Here is a 16,341-nt window from a genome sequence, read left to right on the forward strand (position 1 = left end):
TGCTTTTAAGAAGCCAGCTGGTCCAGGAGCAGCAGACATCAGCAGGGGAGCAAAGACCCTCAAAGAACCTGCATTCCCACACCTCCTCCAGAGGCATGTCTCAGCTCTGACCACAAAGCACCTCTTAGCAAGAGGCATTTTGGGGACTGCCAGCATGATGCCAACTGGTGCCAGCCGTGGCGGCAGCTTCTGTGTGGGGTGGTGAAAAATTCCGCCTGTGCCATTGCCTGTGCACAGGTGAGGAGCTGAGAGGCGCTTCGGCTGTGCTGGGATGTCCGGAGCCATCCTCACGTTCAGGCTCACCCACTACAGCTGCAAAGCAGCAGGAGCAGCCCTGGCAGTGTCAAACCTCTTCCACCAAGCCCCTGGGGTGCTGGTGCACCAGGATACACCCTGATGATGAGGACACCCTAAGACACTGACTGTAGTGGGAGACACTTGGAGAAATCACTTTGCTTGGACAGAAGTTAACAGATGGACATTTGTGCAATGGAGGATTTGGAGTAAGCTTGTTTTCTAAAAAAAATCCTAAATAGCAGGCTTGTAATTAAAGCAACATGGAGTCCTGGTGGCTTTTCCATCCCTGCTGACACGGGGCATGCTCTTACCCTTCTCCCAGCATGTCCATGCAGGACTGTGGTCGCCCTGCTGCAGCACAGGCTCATTCGCTCCTGCACAAACATCCCGGGGAGCCAAAACCGCCTTCAGAGAGGTGAGCAGCCAGCGCTGTGTAATTCACGGTCCTCCACAGCTCTCACACTGTGAGTCACGAGTTCCACAGCAGATACACAGCCAGCGGCACCAATCTGCCTCAGAGACAAATGGAGCGGACAGTTGCAGCCCAAGTCAAGCTCCTGGGTGAGATGGGGTGAGGTGGCAATGAGCAGTTATCGCACAGCATTGCAGAAAGGTTAACCCACAAATGGGGTGTCTCTTATCTCTTACTACCCTGTGCTGGGGGCAGGGGCTGGTGCTGGATGCCACCAGCCTATGTCCCTTCTTCAGCCACATCACCTGAGTCTTGCATCTGGATGCCCATGTCCAAACTCCTGTCCCTCTCAGCTCATCCTGCTCATGAGATTGTTTGAACTGGTGGAGGAATGGTCTTCACACCAGGGCCTGTCTTCTGTTAAACGTCTGCCCAGATGCAAGTACTGTACTCCCCCGAAAGAGTAGGGTGAATGAAGAAGAGGGTCACACCAGTCAACAGGATGAGAAAGGTCATCCCTGTGTGGCTGGCGAATTCTGTCTGGAAACAGACACTTTTTCCTAAGAAAATCCTTTCCGGGCACAATCTCACAGGGAAGCTCAGAGCTTGTCCATGTCCCAAACAGTGGTGGGGTGCTGTGCTGCTGCCTCTTCAGCAGCAGCAGAGCCACATGGCTGAGTGTTGATTTGTCACCCACCCTTATGCCTTTCCCCAGGATCAGCAAGACCAGAAAAGGGGTTGGTAAGGCAGCAGTGGTGTTGGCAACTAGGGGAGGAGTCACAAGGCAAAACCAGACCTCAGTGGCTCATGTAAAGGATGCCCTGTCCTTCCCTCCTTACCTGGCTGCATATAGGGGTTATGGCATCCTGCACCTGGTTTGGGTCCTAATGTGTCCTCCTTCAGTTCAGGGCTAACCCAGCACCTTTGCTCCCTGTGACTCACCCATACACGGCTCTGACCTCCCAGTCCCGTATGTCGCCATGCAAGGACAAGCCTGCGCTCGCTCCCAGCTCAGCTGACAGCCGGTGTGCCTCTCCCTGGGTGGTGGGAGTGGGGCTGCCGGGTGCCCCAGCCCCAGCTCCATCAGTGAAAGACACTGGCACTCAGGAGGTGCCGGTGTGGGGCCCCCAGGTCCCAGATGACCACCTAGCTGGCCTTGTGGCACGCTTGTTGGACAGACACAGAGATGGATGCTCATTGATGGTTTCACACTGGTGGAAGAGGGAAGAATCAAGTCTTGCTTGGGTAGGCTGGGATATGTAAAAAGCAGACCAAGTGGGACCTCAAGATAATGGTAAGCCACAAGCTTGCTCATGTCTACTACATAAAACGGAGTGTGAAAGCCCTGCTGTGGTTGGGGAGAAGAGAAACAAATCTCTCTCCTCCTTTCTCCAAGAGAAATAAGTCTCCTTACCCCCAAGAGTCTGGTGCTGACTTATGAGGGTGTGATCTCTGCCTCCAGGGTCATTTGTGGCACAGACACCTAATGTCTTGCTCCTGGGATCAAAGAAATGCAACCATCAGTGACTTTCTCCTGATTTTCTTCTGGCTGCCCACCCTTCCCTGTGAACTGGGACACTGCGGTCACCCTGCACCCCACACACTCTGCAGGTCCCTCCTCTAATTGCAAGAGGACCTGCATTCATCCAGGGCTCAGCCCCACCTCACGCAGGGTCCCCTCTGCCCCCTGGCACAGGGGAAGCCAGAGCTGCTCACCAGGCATGAGGATGGAACAATTATAAGCCCCCACCACTAATTAGGCTGAGCAAGGGTTTATCCACCAGTCTCAGATGTGGCATGGTAAAGGGTGAGTCCTTGTCAGCAAACCACTGCCTCACCCTCTTCAGTTCTTGTGAAAAACTAGAGAAGACCTTGGTTTTGCTTCACACCAGAACAAACTCAAAAGCTGAAACTTCTGTATATCTCATAAAAGAGAAATGCCGTTTTCCAGCCAGGTCTACTTGCTGCTTAAGAAAACAAAACTGTCTCCACCGCAAAAATATCAGCATTGCAGTGGCATTTGTTCCAGCTGAAATGTAAAACATGCCAGCTCCTCTTCTCCTTTCACATTACTGCTTGAGTATTCCTTAGACTTGTGTTTTATAGCATTAAGGGGCTTTTGGTTTGTGCATGTTATTGAAATTCTCAGCAAGGAACCAAAGTAACAATTATCCACTCCACGGTCTGGTGATTAATGAGAGACTCTGATGAACACAGTGATGCCATGTAACTAGTATGAGCTATCGGTGAAGAACAACCATAAAGAACATCTGCTTAGGTCAGTTATGGAAGAACAGCATCTAACAGGATGTGTCCAGATGCATCCTGGAGACTGACACCAGGTGATTTAATTATCCCTTGAGGTAATACACAGCTGGTTATTACTTTCACACGCGCATTACTGAAAAATTCATCACCAATCAGACATTGGTGGGTAGCACTTCTCTAATAGAATCAGCTCCGCATTTGCGGCAAAGAGAGACCTCCTCAGGTCCACAATGTTCTCTTCTCCCTGCTGACATCCAGAGATGACGGACCACACACCCCAGGTGCAACAAAGTGAATGGATGGGGATAGCTCTATCTTTTTACTGTATGATACACTGGAACTGCCCTACACTTTGTAAAAGCCAAGAAGACACCTGCTTCAACACTGACATGTTTGTGATGCTGCCAATAAACTAAAAAACCTTCCCATGGCTTTACCAGGCTGTTGACCATCAGTCAGTCCTACCCACGTTTGTCACTATGATTCTCTAATCAGAGATACAATAGATATGAACTCTTTCCATTGGGTGGTTTAGGGTTTTTTTGCTATCACTCATAAACAAAGAATAAGCTTTCAATTCTATTAAATGCATTAATTTTTGTCTGACTCCCTCTCCCCTGAAGAAAGCAACTGCTCTCAAGCCTTTTTCTGTTCTTACTGCAAGCCACATGCTGGAAGCGTGCCTGGTAGGTCTGAGCAAATTGGCAGCACCTTTTTCTAGGGCATGGAGCAATCCCATGGCTCTTCCCCAAAAGATGGTGTGACAGAGGCTGCCCTTTTCCCTCTTTCCAGTAGCCACTTATCCCAAGCTCCACCCCCACAAAATGATGGCACTCCTTGGTTCCCTCCATATCTCAGTCCCTTCTCTCCCCACCAAGCAGGCAGGGTGCCCTTCAAACCCACCTTCTACTCCCCTATGGGGACAGTGAACCACATTGGATGTACAGCTTGGGTTATCTGAAAAGCCAAGAATTAGGCTTTTCCTCCAAGATTTTTTCACAAAGGATGAAACATCGCATATGTGTCCTGGATGGGAACCGAAGGAGACGAAGTCTACCTCTTTCCCCCTATGAGCAAGCTGTAACAGTTCTTTCTTGGCTCTCTGCCACTTGGGCTCTGCCAGTGGGGTTTCCACTGCTGTTTTTTTCCCAGGCACTGGAGCCTGCACACCAGCCTCCACAGTTTTCCAAAGGGCTGTCATTTGTGTCAGCAGTGGCCATGATACATGAAGGCCGCAGGGCTGCTCCGCACCCATGGAAGAGCCTTGTCCACCCAACACAGGCTTGCACACAGCAGGGTCAGCAGAGGCTCCCGCAGCCCCTGCACACACACTGCTGCCTCTCAATTGCCAGGGAAATTGATATTTCCCTGGAAAATATCAATTAATCCTTTTTTTTTTTTTTTTTTTTTTTTTCTCATTTTGGGAATATACCACTTTCAACAAAGCTTCTGCCAGGAAAAGTTTCTTAGTCCATATGTGGAAAAGCCACCTGGGAGGCATGAGCAGCCAACAGTTAGGGTAGGGCAATTGTGGGACCTCAGATGGCCTGTTTCAAATGCGGATCTCAAACCTGAGCTTCCTACATCCTTAACCATTTGGTTATGGTCTTGGGCTCTAACTCTTTTCCCAACAAAATCAATAAATCAAAAAATTTAAAGATGAGATTTTGTTCTCCTGCAAAGTTGGGGGAAAAGGATAAAGCTAGAAGAGTGTTTCTTCCCAGCCACAGCTCAAGCTGTTTTACTCCTAGGGAATGTTCTCCATGTTTCCCATGATGTCTGCATGTGTACTGAGCCAAGATTGCACCATCCGTGCTGCGGCTGCTCTCAGCCACTCGGCTCCAGAAAACAAGAACGGCAACAGGCTTCAGCAGGTGTTTAACAGCCTGCGGCCAGACTGAAATGCAGAGGTGATGGTTGTCCTGTGCTAATGCAGCTCAAACCTTCTGCTCACTCATGTCCTGCCCAGGCAGCAAAACACCACGTGTGGCTGTGACTGCTTTTCCCTAATAGCACTAGACAAGTCCATCCCCACAAACAACAATGCCCCACTGAAACAGGTTCATGTCAAAACTCCCATTCCTCTCACCTGGTCCTGTTCACTAGTTCTTCTGAACAGGGGGGGGAAAGGTCTTCACACCAGGGCCTATCTTCTGCTAAACATGTCCCCAGCTGCAAGCACTGCACTCCTCCAGAAGAGTGTGGTGAGACAAGGTGACACCAGGAAACAGGATGAGAAAAGCCACCCCACTGTGGTTGGCAAATTCTGTCTGAAAACAGACAGCAGCTCAGGGAGGAGCTAGGTGGGAGCTTGTCCATGTCTCAACCCCTGGTGGGGTGCTGCACCGCTGCCTCTCAGGGGCAGGAAGGGAAGGAGGGGGGTGGACAGGAAGGGGGGGTGGGGGGTTGGAGGGGGTGCGGGTGCCACCTTTCCCACATTTTGGTGAAATGAGTCCTTTGTTTCCCTTGTTTTCCTTTACCGGCACCCAAAGTAGAAACAGTCATCTCCAGTCCCATCCAAAATCTTGTTTTGAATAGAACTTCCTCTTCTCTCCTTTGCTGTTTTAACGACAAAACCAACAACAAGAAAAGTAACATCCATTCAAATCCACACTGGAGTGGGTTTTCTTTCCTCCTCCAATTTGACAGTTCAACAGCCAAACCAAACATAGCCATCCCTACGCCTGCTCTCCAGTCACCACTGGATCAATAAATAACACCGCCTGTTTCCAGCTTACCTTGAGAGGTGTCTCCTTAACCTGTCGGCTGCATCCAGCTCCTTCAGCTCCACTGCTGAGAGGTTGCCCAGCCCCAGCTTCTCCTTCCCCCTGAGCCGTGGTGCTGCTCCACCTGCACATCAATGGCTCAGGGGTCTGTGTTATGAAAACAGGCACTGGGTGGCATTGCTTGGGACAGGATTCAAATCTATGTGGTGGTGGAGTTATTCCTGGCTCACGTCAGTGTGTGTGGGCACAGGGCTCTGTGCAGGGAGCTAACATGAGCCTTTGACATCACTGGTTAAATTTAGGGGATTGGCACAGTCCTAAAATGGTCTGGAGGAAAGTTACTGCAAGGCTGACAGGATAGAGACAGCACCCTGCAATCGCCTCCCACCCAAGCACAGGGCAGGGGATGGAGCCAGGAGTTTCTGCACCAGCCCCACTTCTATGCCACGTCACCCCTTCAAAAATAACACCCCAGCAAGGTGTGCTGTGCTTTGCTGCAGCACAAAGCAGACAGCCTCTCTGGGATTGCCCATGACAGGGCCAAGGGGACCCCTCCTGAAATCACCCAGCCTCATGGAGCCACTCGTCCTGCACTGCTGGTCAGGGTGGAAGGTTGTGGGGTGATCGAGGTGCTCCCCAGGTGGCAGTGATGTGAGAGGGGAGGTGATGCCGAGCAAGTCCCAGCCCACAGAATCCCCCAACAGCCTCCTGCAGCCACTGTGTCCCCTCCACAGGAGATGTTGCAGCTCTCACCGACCAGACAGCCCCGAGAGGAGTATACCTCCAAAGAAAAGGAATGGGAAACAGTCACTAAAGAGGCAGGTCCCCACAAAAGATGAAGAGGAAACTCCAAAGTCCAAGAAGAGTCTCTGAATCCCAACTTTGTCTGCTGTTTGTAGAGGTGAGTGGAAGCTGAAGCTGTGTAATTGCAGTTTAGGTTGGTTTGTGCAACCTACTTACAGAAGATGGCTTCTACACTTTATGGTGTCTTTCATGGACATTTTATTCTTTTCTCTTGATTCTTTGTTTATTCTTGCAAAGCACTCCCTAATCTTTGTGTGAAGAACATCCTATTTCAATAAAACTTCTGAATTTTCACATACCTTCTGTATGGAGATTGTGGGACACCCACGTTTGACATGACCAGAAGCAGCAGCTCTCTTTTTCTGAGTGTACCATCTTGCATGAGCAACTGTCTTGTTTTGCTGCAGTCGTGTGGCACCTGAGTAATGGAGACTAGGACGTTTCTTGTGTGAGGAAAGAGCCATCTGCTTGCTTTCCTGAGGGAATAGCTCTGCAGCACCAACAGTCGGTGAAACAGCAGCCACGGGAAGCAACTAATTCCAAGCCAGACTGTGAGAAACAAGATAACCCTTAATTGCTTTCTCAGTACTTGTCCCCAGCTTGTGTTAACACCAAAAGGCAGTGGAGCCGAGCAGGCTGACAGCCCTCAAGCCCAGCTTCTTGTTTCTGACAGTAGTGATGCCTAAAAGTACACTAAAGGTAATCTGGCCAACAAACTGTAGAGCTTGTTGTTTGTATAATGAATTTTTCTTCATACCTTAATCAAATTTATTAGATGTGTGGAAGGGCTGCTGACAGCATTTCCAAATTTCTCTGTCTTGAAGAAAATCATCATCACAGCTTCAGCCCATGAAGCTCCTCCATGTCCATGGGATGTGGGGAGCTCAAATTCAGGGTATTCTCTCCACAGCCAAGCCAAGATGGGCCCTTATCACCACTGTGCAGAGGAATAATAAACTCACTACATCAGGGCATGATGTGTTTCTCAAAAATCTGGAATAGTTTTCTTTGCAAAATTCAGATAGTTTTCACAGAAAAGCCCATGTTTCACTTTTGGGTTACAAACACCAGGCATCTTCAAGGATCAGGTACCATCACTCTCATTTTATTTCCAACATTGCTATTTGTGCATATAGACACTAATTTACCTGCTTCACAACCACCTTTTACTGTGCACCATCCCCCAGGTTTTCCCAGTCTGTGACTGCTGAGGACATTTGCTGCAATTTGACTCCAGCTAACAAGCAAGATGCAGTGTGGTTCTCAGATCAGCCATTCTTCTGCCCTGTTTTGTTCCTCCTTTGATTAATGTATTCTCTTTGATGCTGCTCAGGGACATATTGCAAGTGCCTTCATCTTCCCACCTCCCACTGCAGTCACTGAAGGTCATCAGCCATTTTCACCTGCCCAATTACTTCTGCAGAAGAGAACCTGATTCTACCTCACAGCTTTCATGTTGAAGTACTTGAACTTAATGAGCTTGATGGTGATTAGTGCGGATCCAAGCACTCGTGAAGAACAATGGAGGTTATTTACATAAAAAGTACTCATTAAATTATACTAGAACTAGAAGATGGCTGGAGCAGAGCTCCTGGGCGATTATACTCCATTGCTGTCTGAAACAAGAAATCGGTCACGAGACTGTGCTAAACCAGCCAAGGTATATCTCACAGCTAGTTTCATCCTCTATCCATTTTTTCCTTTAGAAGGATGTTCTCACCTTTTAATGGTTAAAGATGTTCTTCTCATTTCCAACCTAAATATATTCATGGGCATTTGATGTCCATTTGTTCTTAAGCCTATGTTCTCCTTTAGTTTAAATAGTTGTCTCATACCCTTTTCTAACTGAGGAATCTATTTTTAAAAGAGCAGTTGCAACCCATATATACAGCACTGAGCTGTATTATACATTTTGTCTGGTATATAGTGGCCCCCTAAGGCTGTGACATACAAACATTCATTTGCTTAATTTTATTCTAGCATGTAGGCCTATTAAAATTAAAGGGACTACTCAGAAATAAATGAAGCATAACTGCAGGAAAATTGGTTGTATAATTAACTGCATCGGTGTGTATTCTGCATCTAAAAAGTCTGTGCTGCTTTTCAAAAGGATTATAATATGTATCTTCTGTCAACAGAAACAAATATCCTTTAATTTGTCTTCTTTCATTATGAAATTAGAGTTCTATGAAAAATTAATAAAATTACGTAGGTTTAAAAGATGTTACAAGCATATCTAAAGCTGTAGTGCTGTCTCAATAATCTTCTGTTGAGTAATACAAAAGCAAACGCAAGTCCTTTCATCCAGCAAAATCCTTCATCCAACAAGATGTAGAAGCAAGCCAGGGATAGGCAGCTTTAACAATGACAGTTCCTTATTGCTCAGTATGTAGTGCTCTATCATTTCTGATTGCTAGATATGGATTTTACATGCAATTTATTAATAAAAAAGCTAGGAAAACTTTAGCCAAGTTAACATAACATCATCCATAAAAATAGAGCATACACCATTTCTACCTACACATGGATTAGTGTGTAGCTAACAAAAATGCATTTACTGAGTGATAGAACAACCAACACCTCCCACCAGCTTCACTGGCACAGTACCTGGGCACAAAACTAAATTGTTATACCACATGCCAATAAACTTTTAATACAGAAATACCTATTTCAGATAAAAGTGCTTTGCTATTTTTACCAATATAAATTCCTAGGTCTGAGTACACAAGCACAGACTCAGCCTGTAGTAACTGGCAATGTGAATTACACATGCACAGCACAGCGGCTTCTCCCATCAACCAACCCAGTACTTTCAGAGGAGAAAATGAGTCTGTCTGGTGCAAGCATTCTGAGTTCTTTGTTCTTTTAACCAGTACACCGGAAAGTAAAGTGAACTTCAGCTCCTTCCATGTCAGTCCTTTTGAATTCTCTGTGTATGCATATACATACACATACAGATATATATATATATGCAGGGCTAGACAGCCAGCCCCCAGTTAGTCACCCTGGCTCAGGTGTCAGCCCTGTGAAGCTGCACCAACACTGCACAAATAGTCTGATCAAACAGTGTTTGAAGTCCAATCCTCAGAGGCTACTCTCGAAGTCACACTCCTTATTTTGTCCAAGATCAGAGGACTTCTGGGTTTTTATATGTGTGGCACATGTGTAAGACATCTTTGGGCTAACCACCCCTGCACTTCTGACCAATGCTTTCAGTAGTGCACCTGCAACTATGGAAACAGTCCCAGGTTCTCCACCTGCTAGCAAATCCCTGCATTTCTAGCTCATAAAATAGTTTCTGTATTCCCAAAAGGCCTTTTTTTTCCTTCTTTTTATGCAGTTTTTGTTAACAGTGACCTGCTTTAACAGAATGCAGTAAGCATTTCCAGAGGATGAGTCAGACAACCAGCCTGCCAGCTCTCCTAAAACAGATGAATCTCCCTCCAGCGGTACCCATTCTTCTCCACTGATGACAAAGAAAGACTAAAGCAATTACTTCAGACCTGGATATCTGATGTCTGAATGTCCTAAAGAGGGGAGATGATTCCCACCCAAAATGGATCTATGACTGCAGACTACTTTCAAAGCTTTCTAACCTGGAAGGGTTACATGGCTGGGATTAGTTTCACCTGATTTAAGATGTAAAATTCACCCCACATGAACGGAGGTGCCTACTTTCAGGATGAGATGAATCACACCAAATTCCTGACTTGGGATGGACTGTTTCACTCTCAAAAGCTGCAACCCTCTCCCACTTCCCTGACACCAGCACTCAGATGACCAGTTTAGATGAGCCATAGCTGGTAGGAGAAGGCCACTCCCTGCAGTCCCTGTGCTCCAGGAGGGCTGGAGCTGGGGCACCTACAGTCAGCTTTGGTTGATATTTCTTGTGTTTAAAAGTTGGCATCTTCTAAATTCTTTCAGTTTCTTAAACGTTAGGTAGATTTCCATCCTATGCCCACTGACATATTTGCAAGGCTAAATTAAGCATGCAAATCACTCTCTCGTGTCTGTTAGGTGAAGCTTGCTGATGAGCTATGAGGGTTTTCTCAGGAAGAGATGGTGTTCTACAAACTTCAATTGCTCCTGGCATTTTAGATGCTCTGTGTTTTCCCTTTGGGTATTTCCTCAGTCTATTTTTACTGCTGGTGTATTCAGGAAGACTGATGTGTTGGTGAGCATGGCAGAGGGATGCTCCATGCGGTAGCTCCATCTGCACAAAGCAGCCGTTGGCTCCAGAGAGAAATGCTTCCCTACAGACTGGTGTGACAGAAAAATTATGTTTCTTTGCCTGCCGTTAAACCGGACTATCACATATTCAGTTGAGTCATCCACAAACCTCTAAAGAACCAAGTAGGAGACTGTGGCTATTCTCTGGACTGCAGTTAGCAGGTGATTTTAATCAATCTGAAGTAATCTGCTGCTGATGTATCGGGTAGAAGACAGCATTTCTTTCTGTGTATCGTAGCTGTGTCTTGTTTCACACACACACACACACACACAAGTGCATTTTTCCTTCTTTCTCCATTCTCCAATTCTTTTCTTTGCACTTTGAAGTGATACCAGTTTCAGTTCAGAAACACTTCACTGTTCCTCAGCTTCAGAGTTGGCTTTCTGTACAGCTCCATGACTGCAGGGACCATACCATTTTTTCCTGCCACTTTACTTTGGAGTATAATTAAGGGCTGCTTCAAACACAGGAGCTGCAGCTCTGTAGCTTGGCTGCGAACAGGTGACCTCCTCTGCAGAGACCACATGGGCAAGCCTGAGCACAGCCTCCTACATCTGCTGGCTGGGACCTGCATGCAGATGTCCTCAGCTACTTGAACCAAAACTGGTCAGATTGCCAAAGTTCTACTATTCAACCCATCTAAATCTAAATAAACTAAAAATTGATGTGGACCCTCAAATGACAGCCACTCTTGTCAGAGGTATGCACACTCAGGGTTGCACCAGTTCAATTAAACCAGCACAATGCTGTATATTTAAGTACATACATCTTTCAGTGTAGTATTGAACCTTTGACATGACACAGCTGGGTTCATACTTGGTTTAACTTGGTTTAACGGACTCAAAACTAGATTACTCTTGTAAAATTTAGAGTAAATATCGTGGGGCTCATTCTCTTCTTGTTGACTCTGGTAGTTATAATGAAGGCATTACTCCATTTTCTTCAGTCATGCTTCTTCTAGACATGATGGGGAAGGGAGGAGGACTTGCACACACTTTGTTTCTTGTCTGGTTGAAGATACAATTGCTAAAGCAAAATTGTTTTGTGTTTTGATTTCCCAGAACTCATAAAAACAAAGCGGGCAGCTGAGATCAGCATGATGAGTTAGACAGGCAAATCATTTGGGAATGGTGCTGAATGTGAAGAATAATTTTGCATTATTATGATATTCATTGCTCTCTGGAGAATCTGAGACAGAAACCTGAAGAAATTGGCCTTAATTCCTCTACTCTGCTGCTTGATAGAGAGAGGAAAAATTCCTACTGACCAGAAATGGGCATGAAGAAAAGATATTTTTGTTAAGTGTCGGTACACTTGCTGCTTTTGGAAGTAGAAAACATTTTATCTTAAGCGGTCATACGTGCAAAAAAAACATGAGCAGAAAGCCAACACAGCATGTTCTAATACAAAATGAAATATGACCTTTTAAAGAACCTTAGGCTTCTGAAGAGTAAATGTTAAATCTATATATAATTCAAAGTATATTGGCTAAATTAGACGCTGGATTCAAACCTGTCCTGAATAAAACCATCCCCACAGTCAGTTTTTGACTTTATTTATTCTCTGTGGTTAAAAAAAAGGCTTTTGAAATTTTACTGTTATTAACCAGTTTACTGCATGGGGAAACCTGTTGTCAGAAGAGTGGCTGCCATGCCCGTGCCTGCATGCCATTCCAACAGCAGCAGAGCTCAAGGGCTCGATCCCAGCAGGAGTGAGAGTATCCTAGAAGTCAGATGTTGCTGGACCCAGGTCTTGGCCTGGGACTGCCAGGGCAGAGCCCAGAGCCCCACATGGGCCTTCAGGCCATGGATAAAATGCAAGGTGAGATATTGCAAGGTGACTTTCATCTCCTGGTCCTCACCACCTCTGCGAGTTAGCCTTTTACTGTAAAAGTAGGTTCTTTCAAAAAAAATATAAAGTATTGCATACTGATGCTTGAAGATTCCATAGCTTTCCTTGATCCATAAATTATTATGCTGCAATGTTATCAGGGAATGAAAACATTGAGTCAAACCCAGTTTTATCCTGTTAAAGCTCCCACTCATTCTTATTTTGAAATGAATTTACTTGTTTTGAAAGGAATTCTTTTGAAAATAATTTGAAAGGAAAGCACACAAGTTGAGGTATCACTTTTATATAAAGTATACATGTTTAATAGCCCCATCACATTGATTTAAAGAACTTCTGATCCAACTGGGTATGGCAAGACACTAAGAACTGAAATAAATTTGGATATTGAGAGATATATTAATAAAGACAGGTATTCCCTGGCCTTGACAGTTCTTCCTGCTCTCAAATAAATAAACTAATTTGATACTTTTCCCTTCACTCCTTCTTGAAAATAATTTCCAAAAAGTTCTCTTACTGTTTAAGAGCATGTTGGCTGTTCATGTGCCAGTATTTAAACTCACAGTCAACATATGGCTCAGTTCTTCTATAACCACCTATAACCTGTGGATAAGAGCTGGGGAAAGATCTTGGCCAGCATGTGGATAAAACACAGGAAGATTGTCAAATACAAAAAACAGCTACTGCAAAACCAGCAGAGGTAGACAAATACTGGATGCCAGCATCTGCCAATATATAAATAAAATTACCAACTTGTTACCTTCCTACTGTTTGCAATATAAACAGGAAATCCACAAAATACTGTCATTTGAAATGTGTGACATGATCTTTTTAGCTCCTTGGACTCATCACCTGAATAGCAATGCTTAGCATACAGAAAATTCAAACCACAGTAAGAGTGTTATTTGGTGCGATATTTGCACAGCCAAATGCTGTGCTTGCAATGTGGAAACAGTTTGGACAGAAACTTACTGGTATCCAGCAAGGCTGGACTGGAAATATATAAACTCCATGCAAAAAAGGCTTAGTCCTTGTTCATGATCACAAATTATGACTTTTGGGAGCCAAATCTGCACTGCAGTCACTGCCTGAGCACAGTCGTCCTTCAAGTAACCATGGTGGGGAGACAGCAAGAATATGACTTTCCTGAGTTGTTAAAACTGAGCCCAGAGCAAGGCCTGGAGCATTTCCTCCATTTTCAGCTGTTTTGCTGATTAAGGATACCAATTAAACTCAGACACCAGAGTGGAAAGAGCAGGCGTATTTTACCCGTGATAACCAAATAATGTAACTAATACAGAAAATGTGCAGTAAGAAAAGGCAGAATTGTGCACCTAAATCAACAAACAGGAAAATACAGGGTAATGCATCAAATCATTGCTGCATGAGAGAGAGAACAGTGATTAAGAAAGATCCCTCACCACTCGCACACGTTACCATCACCCAGCCCCGCAGTGGCTGGGCAGCCCCGGTTACAGCGAGGGTTTGGGGAGCCTGTCCCGGCAAGGGGGAAATCCTGCGTGTGCGTCCACCCATAGGTGAGGCTGCCAAAGTCGCTGTGAGCGGGCCCAGCCTTATACACCAGAGATCGACAGGCCAGAATAGCTGGGACCTTTGTTTTGAGCGGAACATTTCTGGTTTCATTCTCCTGTTGGATTCCACCCAAAGCCTGGCCAGGGCTCGGGATGTGGGAGACCAAGGGAGTTTCTAACAAGGCCAGATACGTGGGTTCTCAGCCTTGAACAAGGCTAAACAAGGGAAGTTGGATACATTCTCTCCTCACTACAGATTATATTCTGTCTGAGCTGCATCTTTCAGTAGCGAGCTTACATACTTTGTTAATGATTACATGCTAAGTTATCAGCTTCGGCTTGGGGCCTGTTGTTCAGGCTTCAGTATTTCAATGCTTTAGCACTTTTTACATCAGCATAAGTGGGTTGTTATAACGTAATACAATACCCACTAGCATAATGGTTATCAGTTATAAAATATAGCAGATTCATCTATAGGTCAACTCTGGCTTGGGCTGGTTGTCCAAGCCTTAGCCCTTCACCAGCCCATGTGTCAGTGTGTTTTAATGTATTCTCTGTTCCTATGCTCCACTATGTTGACACTAGAGTACATTTTCCAAAACATTTGTGCCCATGCCTGTTTCCTTACCACAATTACCTCAATATCTATATTAACAACAGAATGAGCTCAGAAAGAGATTCAATGTGATATATTCTTAGCAATCCAACATTCATATTATGTATCAGAAATACTCCTATGATGCAATGAAACTTTATTTCTTAAGGAACCATTTGAGATCTCTTGTAAACAGATAGTGAAAAGATTCTGTAAGTGGAGAATCAACCTTGAAAAGGAGCCTAGAAGTTAAATGTGTGTACCTGCAGAATAAGACATCATCTATTTATGCCCCACATCTTAGGCCATTAGTGAGGGGTTTGCCCCTGGACACCAGGATGTGAATTTAAATATTATAATTCCTGATGCTCTGCTACACCAGGCACACAAAGACCTCAGCTGTCTTAATTCAGAGAACAAATTATTCCTCATTTTAAATATAAACCCAAATACTTTCCCCTCTCTAATGAAAGACAGAGTTGGAGAAAGACTGTATTGATAGCCTTGAGAATCCAGTGAAATTTCTGAAAATCATTTTTACGGTGTAAGATTATTCCCTTTGCTAAACAGAGAAGCCAGTCAGGCAGCTCCAGATTTGGCTCCCCATGGCTGCTCCCCCTGTTAGTGGCCATGGGGTGCTCACAAGCCAACCAGACCCTGTGAAAGAAACATTTAAGAAAAGTAAATGGTAATTTCTTATCTGCATGGCTGCTTCTGGTTTTTTTCTTTATTCTGAGAGAGACAAGACCCAGGGACATATCATTCCTGTACGCAGTGCTGTTGCAGGATTGCTCTCCCCATTGCTCGTGGGCATAGGCCACTCAAGGTCACATTATGCATGTTCAGCCAGAGGCTTGATTTCACTATGAAAACTGTATTTTTGGTGACATGATATATAATTGGTGGAAGAAAAGCCATTTTTTACCATTTTTGGACTAAACATGCATAAAGCTCCTTAAAAGTCAGCTGAGGAGCAGGTTGCACCTTCAGGGCTCTTCTTTCCACCAACATAATCGGATGCTCTTGGAGGCTGTTGCTTCTCCCTTCCTGATCCCTGCCCCGTCCCATCCAGGCTAACCTGCCTTCCTGGTCTGTCTGTCCCCGCCAGGCCCAAAGCAGGGCTGGCAGCAAAGCACCACCCTGTTGTAGTTCCTGCCGTGGTGTCCCGGTGAGATGATGTGGATGATGTCTGGTGAGACACCTGCTCTCACGCCTGCTGAGATGCACTGGTGGGATTCCTGCAGTGATGCGCAGGGACACCGTGGTGGGATGCCTTCTACATATAGTCATCTTTCAAGACAAGTAAGACCAAGCATTTAAATCTTTGTAACTTTTTTCTTTCACAGAGTGCACAGGTGTGTGTGCTGTGTGATGATATGCAAATATATTTAAATATTTGGTTTTATAGGCTCTGTCTTGTTCCAGAAGAAATGGTCCCAGACGGCTCAGGCTCCAAAGCCATGCTTCCAGACAGCCCCTGCCAAGAATTTCAGTCTCCCCTGAAAGTTAACAGAGAAAGAGCAGCTATCAGCTGTTAGACCCTCTTCTGCAACCACCAGCGATGCTCTTCACAGCCAGCAGCTCTGACACAGGCACACTGATGCTCTTCACAGCCAGCAGCCCTGACA

At 45.4% G+C, this 16,341-nt stretch overlaps 1 protein-coding gene across 3 annotated transcripts in view; it reads right to left on the reverse strand.

The window, feature by feature from the left end:
* Window positions 1–5,905, reverse strand: part of AMOTL1 (angiomotin like 1) — an 89,463-nt gene extending 83,558 nt beyond the window's left edge. For all 3 annotated transcript variants that reach the window (XM_074917058.1, XM_074917076.1, XM_074917048.1), the window contains exon 1: window positions 5,716–5,905. The gene's annotated coding sequence lies outside the window, so the exon portion shown is untranslated. The remainder of the gene's footprint in view (window positions 1–5,715) is intronic.
* Between the last annotated feature and the right edge of the window lie 10,436 nt (window positions 5,906–16,341).

Source organism: Athene noctua, chromosome 1, assembly GCF_965140245.1.
Source record: "Athene noctua chromosome 1, bAthNoc1.hap1.1, whole genome shotgun sequence".
NCBI lineage: Eukaryota > Metazoa > Chordata > Aves > Strigiformes > Strigidae > Athene > Athene noctua.